Source organism: Urocitellus parryii, chromosome 6 (genome assembly GCF_045843805.1).
Source record: "Urocitellus parryii isolate mUroPar1 chromosome 6, mUroPar1.hap1, whole genome shotgun sequence".
Classification (NCBI taxonomy): domain Eukaryota; kingdom Metazoa; phylum Chordata; class Mammalia; order Rodentia; family Sciuridae; genus Urocitellus; species Urocitellus parryii.
In genome coordinates, this window is record NC_135536.1 from 176,856,135 (window position 1) to 176,879,475 (window position 23,341).

The 23,341-nt window shown below is 38.5% G+C and overlaps 1 protein-coding gene across 5 annotated transcripts in view; it reads right to left on the reverse strand.

Moving 5' to 3' along the window:
* The window catches only part of Ncoa6 (nuclear receptor coactivator 6), a 98,289-nt gene extending 75,795 nt beyond the window's left edge, over positions 1 to 22,494 (reverse strand). For all 5 annotated transcript variants that reach the window (XM_026383144.2, XM_026383143.2, XM_026383142.2 and 2 more), the window contains exons 1-3: positions 22,366 to 22,494; positions 3,218 to 3,287; positions 2,442 to 2,607 (exon numbers count right to left, since the gene is read on the reverse strand). The gene's annotated coding sequence lies outside the window, so the exon portion shown is untranslated. The remainder of the gene's footprint in view (positions 1 to 2,441; positions 2,608 to 3,217; positions 3,288 to 22,365) is intronic.
* Between the last annotated feature and the right edge of the window lie 847 nt (positions 22,495 to 23,341).

Here is a 23,341-nt window from a genome sequence, read left to right on the forward strand (position 1 = left end):
TAAAAGGGATCACTAAGATAACTTTGTTCAAACTTTTATTGATATGTAAATATGATAAACCCCCATGAACCACATACAAATTTAATACAAAATACAATTAACCCTTTGAAGAACATATAAGTCTAATGATCTGAAACTGTTCCAGATAGTTTTATATATATATATAAAACACGTGCGTGTGTGTGTGTGTGTGTGTGTGTGTGTGTGTGTGTGTGTACTGGAAATTGAAGCAGCTAGGGATGCTTAAATACTGAGCCACATCCCCAGTCCTTTTTATTTTTTATTTTGAGACAGGAGCTGGCTAAGTTGCTTAGGATCTCACTAAATTGGTTAGGCTGGTCTCTTACTTTCAATCCTTATGACTCAGCCTCCCAAGTCACTGGGATTACTTACAGGCATGAGCCACCATGTCCAGACCAGAGCAATTTTTAAAAAAATAAATTTGCAGGCAGAGCGCTACAAACCAACCCTTTTTACAGTGATACAAGATTCTAAATCAAATTTTAAATAGATCCTGACAGTACATTAAAATATAATGTATCATGAAGGCTAGAGTTGTGGCTCCATGGTAGAGCACTTGCCTGGCATGCATGAGGTCCTGGTTCAATCCTCAGTGCCACATATAAATAAATAAATAATAAAAAGATTCAATGACAACTAAAACATATTTTTTAAAAAAGATAATGCATCATAATAAAGTGAAGACTGTTCTACAAGTTTAAGGAAGACTTGTTATTAGGAAATTAAGGGGAGAAGTTATATGATCCTCTCCATAGATACTGTAATTTGAAAAAATTCAAGAAACATTCCTCAAGAACCCAGGGTCTTCTGCATTCTAGAGGCCACACTCTACCAATAGAGCTATATCCCCACTCTAATAATCATATTTTTAAAACGTCAAATAAATTAGTATATAAGTGCTTCCTTAACATAATAAAATGTAGCTCTCAGCACAGAGGCAGGGCTAGGGGGTATAGCTCAATGGCAAAGTACTTGCATGCATGACGCCCTGAGTTCATTCCCTAGCACCACCATCAGTCCAGAACCCCCCCCCCAAAAAAAACACTTTTCATTCATCAAATTAGCAAAAATCCAAAAATTTGATAATGTATTGTCTTGGCAAGGTTATGAAGAAAACAGGCACTCTCGTTTAATTGTTGGTGGTAGTGCAAATCGGTGTTAATGCCAGTAATTAGGTAATATATATATCAAAACATCAATTACAGGGGCTTGGGTTGTGGCTCAGCAATAGAGCACTTGCCTCACATGTTCGAGACCCTGGGTTCGATCCTCAGCACCACATAAAAATAAATGAATAAAATAAGGGATTTGTGTCCAACTACAACTAAAAAAATAAATAAATAAAAATAAAAAATAAAGATATTGTGTCCAACTATAACTAAAAAACATTTTTAAAAAAATATCAATTACATATACCACTAACAAAACGATTCCACTGTTAGATAATGATCTGACAGATACACCTGTCAAAAACAAAAGGACAGGGTTGGGGTTGTGGCTCAGTGGTAGAGCGCTCTGCCTAGTGAGGCCCTAGGTTCGATCCTCAGCACCACATATAAATAAATAAATAGATAAATAGAATAAAGCTACTTATTGTGTCCAACTACAACTAAAAAATAAATATTAAAAAAATGGTACAAGGTATTCACTCCATACTGTTTTCATCCAGATGCCCACCAATAGGTACTGATCAAATCCACAAAAATGAAATGTAATAAACAGAAAAGAAAAAAAAAGAAATGCAGTGAGCAAGAATAAGGATGCTGTCTGTGCTGCTATGTGGAAAGATCCCCAAGATATATTGTTGGGAGAAAAAAAAAAACAAGGAGTAAATCATTCAATACAATATGCTATTTTTTGTGAGAAAATAATATTCTACAGGTTAATTACTGAAACTAAAGAGAATTTGGAGCTTCCTGAATTCTGCAGTAGCTAAAACTTGCAGAAATATTGTTATATACCAGGCACTGTTCTAAGCACTTTGCATTATTAATTCAATTAATCCCCTCAAAACCACCATGAAATAGGTTCTATTACCTCCATTTACAAAAGAGGAACTAAAGCACAGAGATGTTAAGTAACTTGCTTAAGACTATACATACAGCCAGAGTGTGCCCAGGCAATCAGATTCTAAAAGCAGGACTCTTCACTACCACACCACACTACATAACCTACTTGAATATTTGGTAAAAGCATACTCTCAGCTCCCGAGAGACTGATGATTTCATTCATTCATTCAATAAATATTTAAGTATGCAATACATGCCAGGTACCATTCTCAATGCTAAAGATACAATGATGATAAAAATACAGACACAGTCCCACCTTTTATGGAGTATAGTAAGAACTTGGGCTTAAAGCACACGATTCTTAAATTGAAGTATTTATCCCCTTATTTATATATTTATCCAAATACTTACATGGGGACAGGGTGGTGGGGAGTCACCAGTTGCAAAGTGACCAGTTCTGCTTTAACTAGCTAGAGCAGTGGTTCCCAACTTTTTGGCACTTGAGAATCACCAAGGATCCTTTTAAAATTCCAATGCCCACGTCAATTCCATACATCTAGGGCAATTAAATCACAATCTGGGCAGTGGGGACAGAGACAAAGACATCAGTAGTTTTCCAAGAACCCTGTGGATGACTGCAATATGAAGAAAAGTTTGAGAAATCACTGAGCTATAGTTTTTAATCTGTCTGAATAACGGTAAAGGTCATTCATGATAACATGGAAAGAGATAGCTGAATATAAACAAAAAGTATATCCACTTGTCCTTCTGAGATCTGCTAAGTAGCTACCCCTCCACCTCATGTTATAAATTCTGAGAACATCAGAAAGGGCCAAATAATTATTTTCTTTTCTAGTTTTATCTATACCTCTACTCCATTCCTTCCAAAATCATGGACAACTGAGAAATTTACCTTTTTATCTTTTTCTGGTTCCTTCTATGGAACCAATGAAGAATTCTGCCATGTTATACCTATTCAACACAACTGACTGCTTTTCTATTAAGCAGATCTCGTTTAGTTGGTTTGGATCCAACCCACATGCTACCTATAGCTTGGCAAAGTAAAGTACCCTATGAATGCTGAGATCAAAATAAATTCTTTTTAAAAAGTCTAATTCAAAACTTTAAGTTGAAACAAAGTCTTTTTAAAATAATGCATTCCTTTGTATTCTAGAGAAGCAACAGACCTGTTTAAGAACTCTCTGACCACTCTCAGAAAAGATAGTCAGTAGGACCCCTCTCCATTCCTCCCAGGACCTAGACAAAAAGGAAAAAGGGCAAAGAGGAAGAAGAGAAACGTCAGAAGAAAAGACCAAACATAAACCCAATAAATCTATTTAAAGTAAATTTTTGTAACTGGCCAAATTCCATCTGTCACTGTTTCTTATAATTTTATTCTAGAAAGTGCTGTAAAAGACCCAAGATGATCTCTAGTCCAGTGGTTTTTAACAAAGAAAGCTTATTATAGTCCCAAATAAAACAAGATATTTTCAAAATACTTCTGTATTGGTTACAAAGTATGTTCATTTTGTAATTCATTATCCTTATGATTTGTGCACTTGTCTTTATGTGTGTTATACTTTACAATTAATACTTTAAAAAAAACCAGAAAAAAACAGATACAGTGCATGTGTCTTGGGCAGAAACCCCTACAGATTCTAATTAAGTAGGTACAGAAACAGAGTCCCACGAAAGTTTTGTGATTTGGCCTAGCTCACAGATGTTTAGCTACAGATCTGTACTTCTTGTCACTGTCCTTCTGCTTCAAAACTGTAAATATGCTGACATCATATTTTTAATTTAACATTTTTCTCCTACTTATCTGAAAAATTATATTACAAGTGACAACTGCAAAAACAAGGTAGTAAATTAATGAAAAACACAGATTTCCCAAGTTATCACAGCTGTTTCACCATACACTTAAGAGAATTAAACATCTAATGCAATGCAACTATTTTCTAACCTGGGTACCCATTTTTTTTTTGATGCTCTCAATAATCTGTTGAGTAATATGTCAAATTATTAGTAGTAAAATCAACTAGGTACATATGCAAAATATACTAGCATTATTCATGATAATGAAACATAAGGTGAATTAGAAAGAGGGCTAGGCTGAGCATGGCAAGGTAGGTGTGCCCTGGGATCTAATTGTGGCCTTCCTTAAAGTTGTATTATTTGGTTGTACAATCACTATGGAAAGCAATATGGAGATTTCTCAGAAAACCCGGAATGGAACCAGCATTTGACCCAGTCATCCCACTTGTAGGTTTATACCCAAAGGACTTAAAATCAGCATACTACAGTGACAAAGCCACATCAAGGTTTATAGCAGTTCAATTCACATTAGCTAAACTATGGAAACAACCTAAGTGTCCTTGAATAGATGGAACCAAAGGCTGAATGTTTTCTCTGATATGTGGATGCTAATTCACAATAAGGGAGGGGGGAAAATAGAGGTATTTTGGACTAGACAGAGGGGAGTGAAGGGAAGGGAGGGGACATGAAGGTAGGAATGATAGCAGAATGAACCAGACATTATTACCTTATGTGCACGTATGATTATATAACCTGTGTAACTCTACATCATGTACAACCAGATGAATAAGAAGTTATATTTCATTATGTATGCTGCATCAAAAAACATTCTACTGTCATGTACAACTAATTAGAACAAATAAAAAATATTAAAAATTTTTTAAAATAAAACAAAAAAAGTTGAATAATTTAGGGCAGGACACAATCCGAGTCTAGGAATCTTAAATTTGAAATTGAAAAGACAGTTCACCAGAGCTAGAGCTAAATAGAATCTCTCCATTTAGATATAAAAAAGCTTAAGGATTATTTATCAAGAAATTTAATTATTCTTCAGTCCCAGTGGGAATAAGAACTGTGACAACCTTTGAGAAAATCAAACTGGAAGTTCATAATGAAACTAAAATAAACTGAACTTTTAACCTACATTTGGGGCTTATCCTACAGAAGTAAAAGCTCCATTTCATAAAACTATATGCACAAGAATGGCTACTGAGGCCTAGTGTGGTAGCCCATGTCCATAACTTCAGCTACTCGAGAGACTAAGGCAGGAGGATCACAAGTTTGAGAACAGCCTGGGAAACTTAGCATGATCCTATCTCAAAATAAAGTTTAAGGGCTGGGGGTGTGGCTCAAGCCGTAGTGCGCTCGACTGGCATGTGCAGGGCGCTGGGGTCGATCCTCAGCACCACATACAAATAAAATAAAGATGTTGTGTCCACCGATAACTAAAAAATAAATAAGAAACATTAAAAAAATAAAGTTTAAAAAAGGGCTGTGGGCATGACTCATTGCTTGCCCAGTATGTGGAGGTTTAAAAAAAAATCTGAAAACACACTGAGCAAAAAAACAATATAAATGGAATATTATGTAGCTAGTAAAAAGGGGGAACTAGATATTTCCTTAATGATTTAGAAGGAAATGTATAATTCAGCTTGTTGCAATAAACATATACTGTGTTTGTGGTTTGAAAGGAAAATCCTATTTAATTCATAACATAAAAGAAATAATAAGAAAAATTGATTACAGGAATAACAGAAAAAATAGTTATATAAAATTGATAAAGAATTGTTCTATAAACGACAGCTAAATGAAATATTCAGAGATTAAGGAATAAAAACAAAATCTAGTTGGGTGCGGTGGTACATGTCTGTAATTCCAGCGGCTCAGGAGGCTGAGGCAAGAGGGTCGAAAATTCAGAGCCAACCTCAGCAACAGTGAGGCACTAAGCAACTCAGTGAGACCTTGTCTCTAAATTAAAAACAAAACAGGGTTGGGGATGTGGTTCAGTGGTTGAGTGCCCCTGAGTTCAATCCCTGTTCCCCCACTTCCAAAACAAACAAACAAACAACATCAAAAAACCCCCAAAGTCTAGGTACTTTTTGGGTGGGGGTGTAAAGCAACTTTTATCAACTCAAAATTTTTCCCCTATTTCACAAAGAAAAATAAGTGTTTTACTCAAGAGTTCTGTATTTTTTAGGTTTGTCTTCTTAAAATGCTCTTTTAAAAAAGCAAACACAAATCACCACAAAATCCTGTCAAATAAATGTCTGTTATTTTATTGTTGCAATCTGTAATTCTTTCTTTTTCTTGGTTAAGTTTTATTTGTTTTTAGCTATATCCTAACACTTCAAATTTATCTTTTATAACAATGTACCATTCTTTTTATTATTCATTTATTATTTATTTTTTTTAGTTGTAGATGGATACAATACCTTTATTTACTTATTTTTACGTGGTGCTTAGGATCAAATCCAGTGCCTCACATGTGCCAGACAGCCCCAACAACACTCCATTCTTTGTTACATCAAATAAAATTTTACATGCATAGTACAAACATAAAAGGAAAACATTTATACTGAATAAGTAGTCAAATGATATGAAAAATAAGTGCTAGTAGATGAGCTATACTGAACATTATTACTTGAAAATTGATCACCACTGATAAAATTTCTAAAAACTTATTTGCTAGTAACAAAAAAAAAAAAAAGCAACTTTACAATGATTACCACCTTAACCCTATGATCAAACTTATCAATAACAATGGAACAGATGGGCTGGGATTGTGACTTAGTGGTAGAGCACTTGCCTGGCACATATGCACTGGGTTCAATCCTCAGCACTGTATAAAATATAAATAAATTATAATTTAAAAAGTAAACAGATTAAACTCATCTTTTTAAAATAAAAAACAGTGGGATATTTACATACTTCATGATATGATGCAAAGTAAAGAATATTTGTCAAAATATGTAACCAAAATCTAAATCAAGTCTTCAGAATGTAATGCATAAGCTTCTAACCTTCCAGCTTAGGAAAATACAAGGAATAAAGGAACAAGTTAAAGGTAGCAAAGAAAAAAAAATCAGGTAAATCCAGAGTATGGGACATTCAACAAGAAAACTACTGCTCCGATGTCAACAATGCCATGGAAAAAAGTGGGAGAAGACACAGACAGGATATAGGAAGCATTCTACGTAAAATAATAATTTTTTAAAAGATTATAGATATGTAGCTCAGTGGTACAGTGCTTAACCTAGCATGTACAAGGTTCTGGGTTTGATCCCCAGCCCCACAAACAACAATAACAAAAGACTACGGGTATAACAATAGACAAATGCAATGCATGGGCCCTTAATTTTATTCCATTTCAAACAAGTCTCCAAAATAGCTTTTCTGGAGAAACTTAAACATAGATTTAATGTTAGATAGTATCAAGGAATTACTTAATTACAGACTTTTAAAAAAAATTTTTTTAATATTTATTTATTTTTTTTAGTTTTCAGTGGACACAACATCTTTGTTTGTATGTGGTGCTAAGGATCAAACCGGGCCACACGCATGCCAGGTGAGCGTGCTACCGCTTGAGCCACATCCCCAGCCCTTAATTACAGACTTAATGTTAGATAATATTAAGAAATTATACCTAATTTCATTAGGTGTAAAATTGCATTTTGATCATATAGGAGAATGTCCTTATTTGTAAGATATGTGAGGCTAAAGTATTTAAAGGCTTGGTATCACGATGTCTTTATTTTTATAAGGTTTAACATAATATATTATTAAGCATATGGCAACATGTTGGATATAGGTGGTAGGTATTATTTCTGGTATTTCTGGTGGGTTTTTTTATATGTTTGAAATTTTTTATGATAAAACATTTAAATATTTTTTTAAAACCCACAAAACTGTGAGGTATCACTAGAATACTAGAAGAAAAAAATTTATAAAATACAACATTAACTAGTAGCTAGTGGTGAGAAAAATTGGTGGCCATTCTAAAGAATAATCTGGTAATATGGTTGGTTAAAAAATTATATCCTTGGGATGCAGCTCAGTGGCTTAGTGCTTGCTTATTTGTGTGAGGCACTGGGTTTGATCCTCAGCACCACATAAAAATAAATAAAATAAAATAAAGGCATAGTGTCCATCTACAACTACAAAAAAAATTTTTTTTTAAATGATATCCTCGGGCTGGGGATATGGCTCAAGTAGTAGCACGCTCGCCTGGCATGCATGAGGCACTGGGTTCGATCCTCAGCACCACATTAAAATAAAGCTATTGTGTCCACCTAAAGCTAAAAAAAAAATTAACTAAAAAAAAAGATATCTTTAACCCTGATTAAATAAATCACTTCAGGGATATATTCTAAGAAAAAATAGGGGGGAAGTTTTATAAAAAGATGTTATAACAGTATAATTGATAATTACAAAACAAAAACAAACTGAAAATCATTCAAATGCCAAATTATCAAGTTTGGTTATTATGTATCCACTAAAAATGATACAGAGACATGTAGAAAACTGCATCACCCAAATAAAAAAACACTATACATGAGGCCATGGATTAAATCTCCAGCAGCATACACACAGAGACTACAAAATCTCTGTATGAATTAAACATGTAAAGACTGTATAAGTATGATAATGACTGGGCTGGGAATTTAGCTCAGTTGGTAGAGTGCTTGCCTCCCATGCACAAGGCCCTGGCTTCAATTCCCAGCACCACACACACACACACACACACACACACAAAATACTGTTATGTGCTTGTAATTTTTAAACACAGTTTTAAAAATTTTATGGGGGCACATGTTCTTAAAGAAAATATGAACAATGCAAATACAGAATAAGGAAAAACTGCCCAGGCACAAGTAAGGAATAGCACCTGAGGGCTATTACTGCCCACAATTTGAATGAGTATTCTCAATCTGAGTACAGTCCTACTGTGAACAAAGCCAACATAACCACCATTAAAAAGAAACAGAAAGATAGCCGGGTGTGATGGTGCCTGGGGAGACAGTGACAGGACTATGAGTTCAAAGCCAGCCTCAGCAATTTATCGAGGCCCTAAGCCAACTCAGCAAGACCTGGTCTCTAAATAAAATATAAAAAAGGGCTAGGGATGGGGCTCAGTGGTTAAGCACTCCTGGGTTCAATCCCTGATATCAAAAAAAAAAAAAAAAAAAAGAAAGAAAGAAAGAGAGAAAGAAAGAAAAATAATACATCACTGGCAGTACACAGTCTGCATCATAATCTGTATCAATAGGCAGTATCTCAATTCTCTCCACTAGTCAGATATTTTTAAAACTATGGAAAAACTAAACAAAGTTCAGAGAAAAATCAAGAGGTAAAGGATAGAATGAAAAGGAGGTGAGTTCGAAGAAAAGTTTAAAAGAAAATGAAGGGGCTGAGGTTTTGGCTCAGAGGTAGAGCGCTCGCCCAGCATGTGTGAGGCGCTGGGTTCGATTCTTAGCCCCACATAAAAATAAAACAAATAGAAATAAAGGTATTGTGTCCAACTACAACTAAAAAAATTTTTTTAATTAAAAAAAAAAAGGAAAGCATAATTAAACCGAAACCCACAGAGAGGCTTTTGAACAGACCCTGAAAAGCTGATGTCTGTCTTAATGTCCACAGATGACTGACCAAGAGAAGAGTCTAATAAAATAACCTAAGTTTGTTGGGTTTGTTTGTTTATTTATTTATTTACTTATAGTAGTAGTTGAACACAATACCTTTATTTTATTTATTTATTTTTATGTGGTGCTGAGGCTCAAACCCAGGACCTTGCATAAGCTAGGCGAGCACTCTAGCGCTGAGCCACAATCGCAGTCCCTGGGTTGATTTTTTTATAAGAGGATTTCTTGACCATCCTGATGAAGTTATTGGCATAAGTAAATAAGGAAGGCTGGGTGTGTTTAATCATGAACCATCTGCTTTTCTTAGGGTATTTACTTAACTTTGATCACCTGGTCATAAAATCACTCTAAAGCTTCAATTATCCAAAGCTGGAATCAGTCATCCAGTATTTTAAAATTCTACTGTGACATCTCTCCCCAGCTCCACTCCTACCCGTCATGCCTCAGCAACATTCAAATGTCCTAGACCTGTCCAGAGCCCCAAACTACCCAGGCTTCATCTCTCTACAACTCCTCAACACACCAGCAAATCAGACTTATATTTCATTATCTAATTATTCTTTGTCCTTTCACATATCTGTCATTTCCCTTGGTTCATTTCTCCTTCACTACACTTGTTGCAATCTTACCCTTCCATTTGTAAATTTTAATTTAAGGCTGCTTTGTCATCTCAAATGCTACCTGTTATGGACTGAATTATGTCCCTGGCAAAAAGATATGTTGAAGTCCTATCCTTTAGTATCTCAGAATGTGACTTGATTTGGAAATAGGGTTACTGCAGATGCAATTAGTTAAGGCAAGGTTATACGAGAGTATAAGTATTAAGAGCTCTTAATTCATTTTGTCTTTATAAGAAGGAAATTTGGACACAGAGTCAAAGATAAACCGAGAACTTGGTGGACCTCAGACACTAGAGTAATGCACTAGCAAGTAATGCACTTCCACCAAGAATTGATGGAAGCTAGGAAGAGACAAGGAAGAATTCCACTCAAAGTCTCAGAGGGAGCATGACCCTGCTGATACCCTGAATAGAGGTTCCAGCCTCCAGAACTGTGAGAGAATAAACTTGTTATTTGTTTGTTTATTGCAGTACTGGGGATTGAAGACAGGGTCCTGTCACATGCTACCACTGAGTTACATTCCTGGCCCCAACTTACATTGTTTTAAGTCATCTAGTTTAGTACTTTGTTATAGCAGCCACAGGGAACTAATTCTACATCTTTTCCATGAAGATTTCTCTTCCTTCCAAGTAGAAGTCATCTCTATTTTCCGAACTCCCATAGTTCTTACTGTCTCATTTAAAACATAACCTGCCATACTTTTTATGTCTGCTTCCCTTTCTCAGATGAATTTTCTGGAAAGCAGAAATTACAGATGATCCTTCATACCCTTGAAAATACTAGGGAAAAAAATGTGTTTGTACTGAACATGCAGAACAATTCAGTATAATAACTATATACAAAACATTTGCCTTATATTAGGTATTAAAAGTAATCTAGAAATGATTTGAAGCATAGTGGAAAGTATGCATAGCTTACATGCAAATACTACACAATTTTATATAAGGAACTTGAGCATTCACTGACTTTGGTATCCAAGGGGGTCTGGAACCAATCCCCTGTGGATGTCTAAGACTGTACACATGTAACTGTGTATACTTCTCAACTCCTGAAAGGCAGTCAACATATACTACCATAATGAAAATTTTCCCAACACTTAATTATTCAGATCATAATGCTTTTAAATGAGTCATTTCACATATACTAAAGAGTTAAACACAACCCAAAAAGAGTTCAACTGAAGACTCTTATTCTTCTGTTTTTTTAAATGGTACTAGAGATTGAACCCAGGGGTGTTCTATCACTGAGCTATACCCATAGCCCTTTCTATTTTTTTTATTTTGAGACAGGGTCTCACTAAATTGTCCAGGCTAGCCTCAAATTTGCAATCCTCCTGCCTCAGCTTCCCATGTCACTGGGTCTACAGGTGTGCATCACTGAACCCAGCAAGACTCATACTCTGTAAGAAACATTCCTAGATTTAAATTTCCTTATTATATTAATATATAATCATATTGATATGTACATATATATATGTACATATCACTCTTAGCTAATGTACACAATGGGAAAGGATATTTATTTAAAAGACAAATCAGGATCTACTGATTGATGCATTGTTATGTCTATAAGATGCCTATTTATTTAAAATCTTCCCACATTTACTGGTATTTGGTGGTTAACCACAGTGCCTTTGAATTTTTCTAAGTGAAAAAAATCTTTTTTTTTTTTTAGAGAGAGAGAGAGAGAATTTTTTTTAAATATTTATTTTTTTTTAGTTTTCGGCGGACACAACATCTTTGTATGTGGTGCTGAGGATCGAACCCGGGCTGCATGCATGCCAGGTGAACGCACTACCCCTTGAGCCACATCCCCAGCCCAGTGAAAATTTTAAGTCTGAATTTTTTTATAAGAGCCACAGCCTTAGGGGCTGGGGTTGTGGCTCACCGGTAGAGCGCTCACCTAGCATATGTGAGTCAAGGCACTGGATTCGATCCTTAGCACCACATAAAAATAAATAAAATAAAGGCATTGTATCCAACTACAACTACAAAAATAAAAAAAAAAAGAGCCACAGCCTTTCTTCTATACAACAATTAAAATTATGGAAAGGGAGTCAGGCAGAGTGGCACACCTGTAAATCCAGTTACCCAAGAGACTGATGCAGGAGGATACAAGTTTGAGGCTAGCCTGGGCAATTTAGTGAAACCCTGTTTCAAAATTAAAAGGACTGGGATGTATTTCCGTGGTAAAGCACTTGTCTTATATGTGCAAGCCCTGGGTTCAATCCCTAGTACTATAAATAAATAAACAAACACATAAATAAAATGGAAAGGGACTTAACATAATGAACAGAAACTTGATTCACAAATACGTAACTATTTTTTCCTGTGAGATATTGCTGTCTGGTCTTTATAGAAAATGTATATAAATGGGTACCATGGAACTAATATTCAACAGTTTCAATATCAGTAAAGAAATTGGTTAATGGAAACTTTTGTTGCTTCTCTATGTGTATGTTGGGGGTGTTGCTGCTGGCTAGTGAGAAATACAAATCTAAATGCCTGTTTATAGCATGAGTACCCTGTGAATTTGGTGATCATTAATATTATTAACTGACATAGTTAATATTATTAACTAATCATACTATTTTCACTAACAGAATATATAAACCACATCTTCAAGTTAAAGAGTGAGCAGGGAGGGAGTAAACTGGTTCCATCTTTATCATATCAGTTTCTCCCCCTGCTGATCCTGTACTTCACAATCAGGATTCTTTTTCTAATGGGCAGATTTCACTATATCACTGTATGACTAAAAACTTTTTATGGCTTCCTACTATTTAGCAATCAAATCCAAACTTCTCAGTTTCCTACAAAAAAGAATATTCAAAGCCTTCCAGGATTTGGGAGCATAGTATGTAGAGATCAGGAAGACAGGCTTTGCAATTAGACTGCCTGAACTCAAATTCTTCATCAATTGTTAGCTCTATTCCTCAGTTTCTTTTTCTGTAAAAAGGGGAGAAAAAACAGTGCCTATCTCACTAGGTTGTTGTGATAAATAAAGTACCACTGGTGAAATGTTCAGCTTATTATCTAGCAAAAGCAAGCCAGCAAAAATTGTGCCCTACAGGCCACGGCGTGGTGGTGCACCTCTGTAATCCCAGCAGCTCAGGAGGCTGAGATATGAGGGCGAATTTAAAGCCAGTCTCAACAAAAGTGAGGCGCTCAGCAACTCAGTGAGACCCTGTCTCTAAATAAAATACAAAAAAAGAGGGCTGGGGATGTGGCTCAGTGGTTGAGTGCCCCTGAGTTCAATCCCTGATACCCCTGCTCAAAAAATAACACAACAACAACAAAATTGTGCACTACAATTTTTCAAAGCTTTATTTTTTTTATTTTTAATTTTTTAGATACCAGGGATTGAACTTAGGGATACTAGATCTCTGAGCCACATCCCCAGCCCTTTGTATTTTATTTAGAGACAGGGTCTCACTGAATTGCTAGCACCTCACCATTGCTGAGGCTGGTTTTGAATTCATGATCCTCCTGTGTCAGCCTCCCACACTGCCAGGATTGCCACTGTGCCCAGACTCAAAGTTTTATTTTATCTACTACTATTGTTGCTGCTGATCAATTTCTGTTTCCAGCTAAAAACAACTCCACAACCATCCTAGGTGATGACCCTGTTCTCCAGGTGAACTGGTTTCTCTTAAGAACCAATAACTATACTCAAGTTTTCACTCAGCCTGGAAAATACTGTTTCATTTGCAAGTATTAAGATCCTAATCATTCTTGAGAGCTCTGCTCATGGCCCACATCGTTCAAGGACCATACTCTGATATCTAAGCTCCATAACAAGTTACAGACACTTCTCTTCACACAAACCCTGGCTAGATTCATCTTGGTATCCTGTAGAGTTCTAGTCAATTTGCAGTGTACATGATAGGGCTCAATAAATGTTTGACAAGTGAATTTGTTTCCTCTCTCTCATGCAACCACTCTCTTGGACAATAGCTCCACATAAGAAATAAAAAGACCTCTTCTGCACTATTTCATAATTTGGACAAGAGTATTCTTTTCAATCACAATATGGTAATTTCTTTTTTGGGGGGTGGGGGTTACCAGGGATTGAATTCAGGGGCACTCAACCACTCAGTCACATCCCCAGCCCTATTTTGAACTTTATTTAGAAATAAGGTCTCACTGAGTTGCTTAGCACCTTGCCATTGCTAAGGCTGGCTTTGAACTTGCAACACTCCTGCCTCAGCCTCCTGGGCCACTGGGATTATGGGCATGTGCCACCACACCAGGCTACCAATTTGGTAACTTCAGGAAGTTGAACTGAATCTTTTAATTTCAAGCATCATTTTACTCATTATGATCAAGTATGTCTCAGCCTTAGAAATAAATTTTAGTATTTACCTGCCCACAAACTCATATGCTTTTTTAGCCAACCTGTCCCTACCCAATGTCATTTGTTGGTTTATGGGAGGCAAGGTTTAAATTCTCAGTAGAATTAGAAAATCAAATGTCTACAAAGTCACAGTAAATCAGCAAAGCAAGAGAATAATACAGAGAACTAGAAAAACACATTTTATCTAAAAGTTTCATCTGACTATTGCTATATACATGGGCTTGAAAAATCTTCCAGTTTTTCAAGATAAGCCAGAAATTCTGGAGTTTTTTTTTTTTTTTTTTGGGGGGGGGGGAGCAGTTCTGGGAATTGAATCCAGGGCCTCAAGCACACTAGGCAAGTACTCTACCATGGGCTACACTCCTAACCCCATATTTAAATTTTTAAGATGTTAGTGATACCAAATGTGTGCATGTCAAATTCAGTCACAGGTTGCCAGTTTGTATCCTCTGAAACAGAAATTCACTGCAAAAGAAATAATGGTATGGAAGGTGTTCTATGCCAGAGACAGTCTAAGGCAGCCCTAAAACTAAACAGTTCTTTGAAAACATCTCAGCCTAGCTCTCAACCATTCTGATTTAACTTGAAAGTCAAATTAACTTGAGTGTCTCCTCTTTACCAGGAGCTGGAGAATCAAAAATGAACAGTAGAGCTAAACAACAGTTGACATTTATTGAGCATTTTGTAGGCATCAGGCCCTGTTCTATATATTATATGAATTAACCCATTTACCATAATCCTTACAACAACTCTATGAGGCAAGTGTTGTTATCCTTATTTTAAAGATTCGAAAACTGAGGCACAAAGATATTACATAATTTGTCCATGGTCACACAGCAAGCAGCAGAGGTGAAATTAGGACCTCAAACAGGCTCTACCAAAAAGCTCACATTTGAAACCAAGCCCCATTCAATAAATGGTGCTGGGAAAACTGCTTAAAGGGGGAAAAATGAAACTAGATCCTATCTTGCACCATACTCAAAAATCAATTCTAGATTGATTAGAGTTCTAAACATTAAACGCAAAACGGCAGTCTAAAAAACAATATAAAGAATAACTTCAGTCAGGCGCAGTGGCACGGGCCTGTGATCCTAGTGGCTTGGGAAGCTGAGGCAAGAGGATCTCAAATTCAAAGCCAGCTTTAGCAAGGGCAAGTCGCTAAGCAACTCAGTGAGATTTTGTCTCTAAATAAAATACAAAATAGGGCTGGGGGGCTGGGGTTATAGCTCAGTGGTAGAGTGCTTGCCTAACATGTATGAGGCACTGAGTTCAATTCTCAGCACTGCATATAAATAAGTAAAATAAAAGTCCATTGACAACTAAAAAAAATTAAAAAAAAAATAGGACTGGGGATATGGCTCAATGGTTGAGTGCCCCTGAGTTCAATCCCTGGTAACAAAAGAAAGAAAGAAAGAAAGAATTTCAAAATCTTGGGGGAGTGCAAGGTTGATAAATTTGATATTAAAATTTACAACTTTTAAACCAGACACCTTACACATATTTTTTAAAAAAAACGAGCAAGAAACTGGGAAATGACATCTGTAATACTGATAAACTACAAAAGATTAGTAATCAAAAAACATAAAGAGGGCTGAGGATGTGGCTCAAGCGGTAGCGCGCTTGCCTAGCGTGTGTGCAGCCCGGGTTCGATCCTCAGCACCACATACAAACGAAGATGTTGTGTCCGCTGAGAACTAAGAAAAAATAAATAAATGTTAAAATTCTCTCTCTCTCTCTGTCCCCCTCTCTCTCTCACTTTCTCTTTAAAAAAAAAAAAAAAACATAAAGAAATCTTTTGAAAAAGACAACAAAACAGAAAAATGGTAGAACAGCTGGGCGTGATGGCATAAACCTGTAATCCCAGTGGCTTAGGAGGTTTTGGCAGGAGGATCCCAAGTTCAAAACCAGCCTCAGCAAAAGCAGGTTGTTCAGCAACTTAGTAAGACTCTGTCTCTAAATACAAAATAGGGCTGGGAATGTGGCTGAGTGGTCAAGTGCCTCTGAGTTCAATCCCCGGCAGGAAGGAAGGAAGGAAGGAAGGAAGGAAGGAAGGAAGGAAGGAAGGAAGGATGGATGGTTGAACAAGCCTCAGTGTTGTCTAAACTGTGTAAATCCAGCACTATCACAGTTGCCACACAGCACACACCAGAACATCAGACCTTGCTATGTTAAATATCCAGGGGTTTGTCATGCTGCAGGAACACAGAGCATGGAGGATCAGCCAGAAGGGAAAAGTCAAGATGGTTATTCTCTATGATTTGGAAATTGGATGGAAAAACAGAACTAAAACATCCAACAAATCAGACATGAAGATCAGGGTTGGCAAACATTTTGTAAAGGATATTCTTAACTTTGTGAGCTGACACAACTTTTCTGTCACAACTACTCAACTCTGTCATTGGCAGTGCAAAAGCAAGCACAGATAATATGTAAACGAATGAGTGTGGTTGTGTTCCAAAGAAACTTTATTTACAAAAACAGGTGATAGGACCAGATTTGACCTCTGGCCCAGGATTTACTGAACCCACAAATTTCCTACACTCTTGGTATACTTTCCCCATCTTAACCCTGCCTTTTATGTCTGCTGCCACTTACCTCTGATTTCATTAACTAAAAACTACACCAAACTTGACAGCTTTGCAAGTCTATTAACCTGCCGGATGTGGTAATACATGCCTGTAATCCCAGTGTCTAGGTAAGAGGATCATAAATTCAAGGCCGGCCTCAGCAATTTGGTGAGATCCTCAGCAACTTAGCAAGACCCTGTCTCAAAATAAAAAATAAGGGCTGGGGTTGTGACTTATCAGTAGAGCAAAGCCTAACATGTGCAAAGCCCTGGGTTCAATCCTCAGCACCACATATAAATACATAAAATAAAGGTATTGTATCCAAATACAACTAAAAAATAATTTTTTTAACATTTATTTTTTAGTTGTAGGTAGACACAATATCTTTATTTCATTTTTATGTGGTGCTGAGAATAGAACCCAGTGCCTCACGTGTGCTAGGCAAGTACTCTACCACTGAGCTACCACCCCAGCCCTAAATATTCTTAAAAAATAAAAAAGCCTGGGGATGTGGCTCGGTGGTAAAGCAACCCTGGGTTCAATCTCCAGTACACCTCAAAAAGTGTTATCTTCGGGGCTGGGATTGTGGCTCAGTGGATAGAGCGCTTGCCTAGCGCAGGCAGGACCTTGGCTCAGTCCTTAGCACCACATAAAAATAAAGGCATTGTGTTGTGCCCATCTACACCTAAAAAATAAGTAAATACATATTTTTTAAAAGTGTTATCCTACCAAAATTATTTTTCTCCCTTAATATCTGTGCAAATTTTCATCTCTTTTCTTTTCTTTTTTTTTTTAGTGTGTGTGTGTGTATGGTGCTGGGAATTGAAGGCAGGGCCTCCTGCATGCTAGATAGGTGCTTTACCATTGAGCTACATCCCTAACCCTTTTTAAAAAACTGTCATTGACAGCTTCTACCCCAAATGAGAAATATAACTCCCACCTCCACTCACTCATGATATCAATCACAAACACCTAAAAATTCTAACTCAGCTCAATGCCCACGGCCTCTACCATAGTTCAGGCCCTCATTACTTCTTCCCTGCTCTTCACTCTATCTACAGAGAAAAAGCATCCATTCATCTCTGAAAAAATTAAACCTCATCATATACTCCCCTTCTCAAAAATCTTGAATCTCAGCTCTGAGCTGAGGATTTAGTCCAAACTCCCTAGCAAGGTTCTTCATAACCAGGTTCCAAACAGTCTTTCTAGTCTAATCTCTGACCACACCTTTGCATTCATTTTGCTTCAACTATATTCAATTATATCCTTAAAAATTTGTCTTCAGGGGCTGGGGTTGTGGCTCAGTGGCAGAGCACTTGCCTTGTACACGTGAGGCACTAGATTCAATCCTCAGCACCACATAAAAATAAATACACAAAATAAAGATATTGTGTTCATCTATAACTTTTTTTTTTTTTAAATTATCTTTACCTGAAAAACACTTCTCTGCAACTCTCACTTGCAAACTTTTTTTTACCTTTCAGGACATATCTCAAATGTCACTCCTTCACAAAAGTTCCTAGAGCAGACATAGCCACCTCTGTATCCTTAGACTCTTTAATAGTTGCCATCCTGAACTGTCATTATTTACATGTCTACTTCTCTCTAGGGACTGAGTACCCAAAGTGAAATGACTCTGCCTTAAAGACCTTTGACTCCTCAGAGCCTACCTAACATAATTCTTGACACACACCATAATGTTTATTGAATCAGACATGCCTAGTGGTAGAAGAGAAATGACATCTAAAAGAATGTTCAGAGGGCAATACATATGTGTAATTCGGGGGGAAAGGAATCTATGAATTTGGATGGAAAAAATAAACCATTTCACTAATCTCTAACTAAAAGTTACCATTTTACTCAAATATAAATACAGGTAACAAACCTAATAGGATCATAATCTAATCTGTAACAAAAAAACCCCACAAATTTCTTCTTATCATACTATAGCTGCTACAGATATCTTGAAGTATTATCTAGGCTCATGATGTCTTTGAAATTATAATGATTAGACCCATCACTAGATCTGATTCATTGTTTTGGGGATCAAACCCAGGGCCTCACAAATGCTAGACAAGTACTCTACCACTGAACCCCTCCCAATCCTAGATTTGATTTTCTTTCTTTTTCTTTTTCCTTCTTTTTTTTTTTTTGAATCAGGGATTAAATCCAGGGGCATTTAACCACTGAGCCACATCCTTAATCCTCAGCCCTTTTAATTTTTTAAAATTATTTATTTATTGGGTGCCAGGGATTGAACTTAAGGGGCACTCAACCACTGAGCTACATCCCCAGCCCTATTTTGTATATTATTTAGAGACAGGGTCTCACTGAGTTGCTTAGCACCTTGCTGTTGCTGAGGCTGGCTTTGAACTTGCAATCCTCCTGCCTCAGTTTCCTGAGCCATTGGGATTAGAGGTGTGCACCACTGCACCCAGCTTTATTTTTAATTTTGAAACAGCCTCACTAAATTGCTAAGGCTGGCCTTGAACTTGCAATCCTCCTGCCTCAGCCTGCCCAGTTACTGGGATTACGAGTGCAGCCTAGATCTGATTTTTTTAATGTGTTAATAAAGAAACACGTGTATGTTTGTGTGGTATATGTATGTCATGATTTGTGTATTTTGTTAATATGATCTCAGCTAATCAAAAGAGGCTGAGGCAGGAGGATCACAAGCTTGAGTACAACCTGGGCAATTATCAAGACCCTGTCTTAAAAATTAAATTAAATTAAAGGGATGGGGATGTAACTCAGTGGAAGAGTGCTTACTTAGCATGTGCAAAGCCCTGGGTTCAATCCCCAACACCTCAAAAAAAAAAAAAAAAAAAGGTATTCTCAGAGGGATCCATATGCTCCACTAGATGGTAAAAGGGCCCATGGCAGAGATAAGGTCAGGCCTCCCTGAATTAGAAGATCCAGAACAGAACCAGGGTGTATAGTTCAGTGGTAGAGTAGTATATATTTAACATTCACAAGGCCTTGGGTTTGATCCCTAGCACAACAACAACAACAAAAAAAGAAAAACAAAAACAGAACAAATGAATTGTGTTGCTGTGTATGGTATTGAAAATCTCATTTTATAAATACATTCATAACTTTTTTGTTGAGCCTGGTGCAGTGGAGCAGGCCTGTAATCCCAGCAGCTCAGGAGGCTGAGGTAGGAGGATAGCAAGTTCAAACCCAGCCTCAGCAACTTAGTGACGGCCTAAGCAACTCAGCAAGACCCTGTCTCAAAATAAAATATAAAAAAGGGGCGTGATGTGGCTCAGTGGTAAAGCACCCTTGGGTTCAATTCCCAGCACTCCCCAGAAAATGAATAAATAAATGGACTTTTTGTTGAAAGTCTTAAAATTTTGATTATTTAGGGTCCTAGATCTATTATAGTCATCCCTCGGTATCCATGGAATATTGATTCCAGGATTCCCAGAATATCAAAATTTGTGGAAACTCAATTCCCTTATATAAAATGGTGTAGTATTTGTATATTCTGTATATAAATATAAAATATAGATCTTCTCCAGATTACTTATTATACTTAATACAATGTAAACACCATATAAGTAGTTGTTTTTACTATATGATTTAGTTAATAATAATAATTTTTAAAAGAATATTTTCACCTGGAATTCGTTGAAGCCACAGATGCAAAACTCAGGGATATAGAGGGCTAACTGTATATGATGACTAATTTACAGTTTCCCTCAGAACTTTCCCATAGTCCATGGGAACTCTGAATAATTATTTATCATGATAGAACTTCAATTAAAGTTTGAGAACAATGCAGATTCTAGGTCTCTAGCACTGTTCACTTGTCCCCCCCCCTTTTTTAGTTGTGTGTGTGTGTGTGTGTGTGTGTGTGTGTGTGTGTCCCTTTGCTATACAGAAAACATCTAAAAGAGAAAGAACACCTCTTTCAAAACTTCAGAAAGTTAGAGGTTCTTAAAGATAACCTCTTTGTCAATGGAGGTGAGCTGGGTCATATCCTATAGCCGGTTACCTAGACTTTTTTGATTCCCTTTCAGCCTTTGAACTCACAAAACTTGTTACAAATATACAAAATGCAGTAAATTAATTAATGATTCTCTAATATATGCTGTCATGTTTGACTCTTAACACTTTTCTTCCAAACAGCAAAGTCCTTTAAGGCAATGTGTTGAACAAGGAGCTAGCAAACCACTTCCAGGAACCCCCTCTGTCACCAAGGTGTAAGACTTTCAAAAGTCAACTTTACCATTCTGTGTCTTAGCTATAAAATCAATACTTGATCTGAAATCCTTACGTGATCTCTAAGGCACTTGTCGTTTTTAACACATTCACTCTTCTTCACCATTCTAACTGGCTTCAATAACGACTTTCTGATGACCTCCCCAGGTGACCCTGCTCTTAAGCAGTGGGCTGTCCCCTTCCTGGGAAGACACCTTGGGTCACCGCCCCCAAACAGCCCAGTCCCTCCTTTTAAAGACACACACAAAACCATAAGTTGAAGGAGGTTCTCCCTTCTTGCCAACCACTTCCACTCTCTGTACCCCTTTTGCTGGCCAGCTCCTACATCTAAGCCTCAGCACCCCCATCTACGCCTACTCTTTTCATCAAGCTCTTTTCTTTTCCTGTTGCTCCCCACAATCATGGGTGAAGGCTACAGGGATCTCAAAAGTCCTCAGTCATTTGAGAGTCATAAGGACTTGCAATTCAGCCCCGGGACCGCCCCAATTTGATACCTTCGTTTGTACCCCCTTTCTAACCAATCACCTCCTCCCCTCTCTGCAAAGAACTGCTCCAGCTCTGACAGCCTGAGGATGGCCCCCAGGTCACCTCCCCTCACCCTAGGACGTACCTGCCATAGGGTTTAGAACACTACTCTTGGCCTAAGCCAGCTCCAAAACCTGCCATCCCCTCAGTCCATGGCCCCAACCACGGTTCCGTTCCGATTCAGTGTCTCTTCTCCGCGACCCTGGCCACGACCCTACGTCGGCTCCCGCCAGTTCCCCAGGACTGGAGCGCCACCCCGTGCAGACCCCGGCCGGCCCTGCACTCCCTCTTCGCCTGGGACCCCGCGTCCCGCACCCTCCCCAACCCGGGTCCGGCCGCCGCTCCCTCCAGCGCCCCCGCCCCGCAGGCCCCGGGCCCGCTCCCCAACATGGCGACGGGGACACGAGCGCGGCGGGCGGGCAGGGCGGCTCCGGGCCGGGCCCGCACTCGGGTCGAGCTGCACGGTCGCCCGGCGCCATTTTCCCGCGCCAGGCCCGGGCGGCGCCTCCTCCCGGCGAAGCCAGCCAGGCTGGGACCGCGGACGCCCGGCAGGCCCACCCCTTACGGGCCCGCGTCGCCGTCGCCTCACCTGAGCGCGGCCCCGGCCCTCCCGGGCGGGCCTCGGAGCGCCGGCCCGGGCCGTGCTTGCCCGCCGCCGTCCGTGCGTTCGTCTGCCCGTCCTCGCTTGCGCCCGTCTGTCCGGCCGTCGGCGCCCGGCCGCCAGCAGCCCGACCCGGCAGGGCCTCAGGGAGCCGGTGGGGAGGGGGGATGGGCCGGACCGGGCCGGGGAGGGAGGGGGAGGGAGGGAGAGAGGGAGGGAGCGCGGGCGGGGGCGGGGCGGGGCGGACCGGAGGGGCGGGGTCCTGCTCACGTGACCAAGCGTCTCCGCGAGCGCGAGGTGGCGCGCGCGCTGGCTGGTTTGGTGTTGGACACTAGTAGTGGAGACTAGATTTCCTCTGCTTGGCGTTGCTGTATTCTCACCAGTGGTCAGCTTTATGCCAGCACCCTGGCTGAGTAAACTTGGACAGGCCAACTCCCTAAGTCTTAGTTTGTCCATCTGAAATATGGGGATAGTACAATTTTCTTGCAAAGAGGAAATGAGGAAAGGCACGGAAAGCACTTGGGACAGTGCTTGACACATAGTGTCTAGTAACGTCGTTATTAGGCATAGTGTCTAATAATAATGACGATGAAAAAGATAACAGGATAACAGCTTTTATTGTTTGTCTATAAGTCTCTTTTTCCCATCATCACCTCTACCCTTAGCAAACTCATTAAGCTCTCAAAAAATATAATTCTGGAGTGAACAAGTGAGTATAACCTCTCTGTTCTTCCCCAAATGTAAGGAGGTCTCCCCAGCACTGGACTTAGTGTCTGTTTTATTGGCCTTAGTTCAGATCTAGATATCACTTGACAGATTCTTATTTTCTTTGCTTCTCTGAATCTCAGCTTTCTCATCTGTAAAGTAGGAGTTAGGAGTCTGTTACCAGCATCACAGAAGATAGGTGAGCAGGTGGATTGTAAACTGAATAAATCAGTTGTTTTAGTTCCATCTGGAAAAGGGA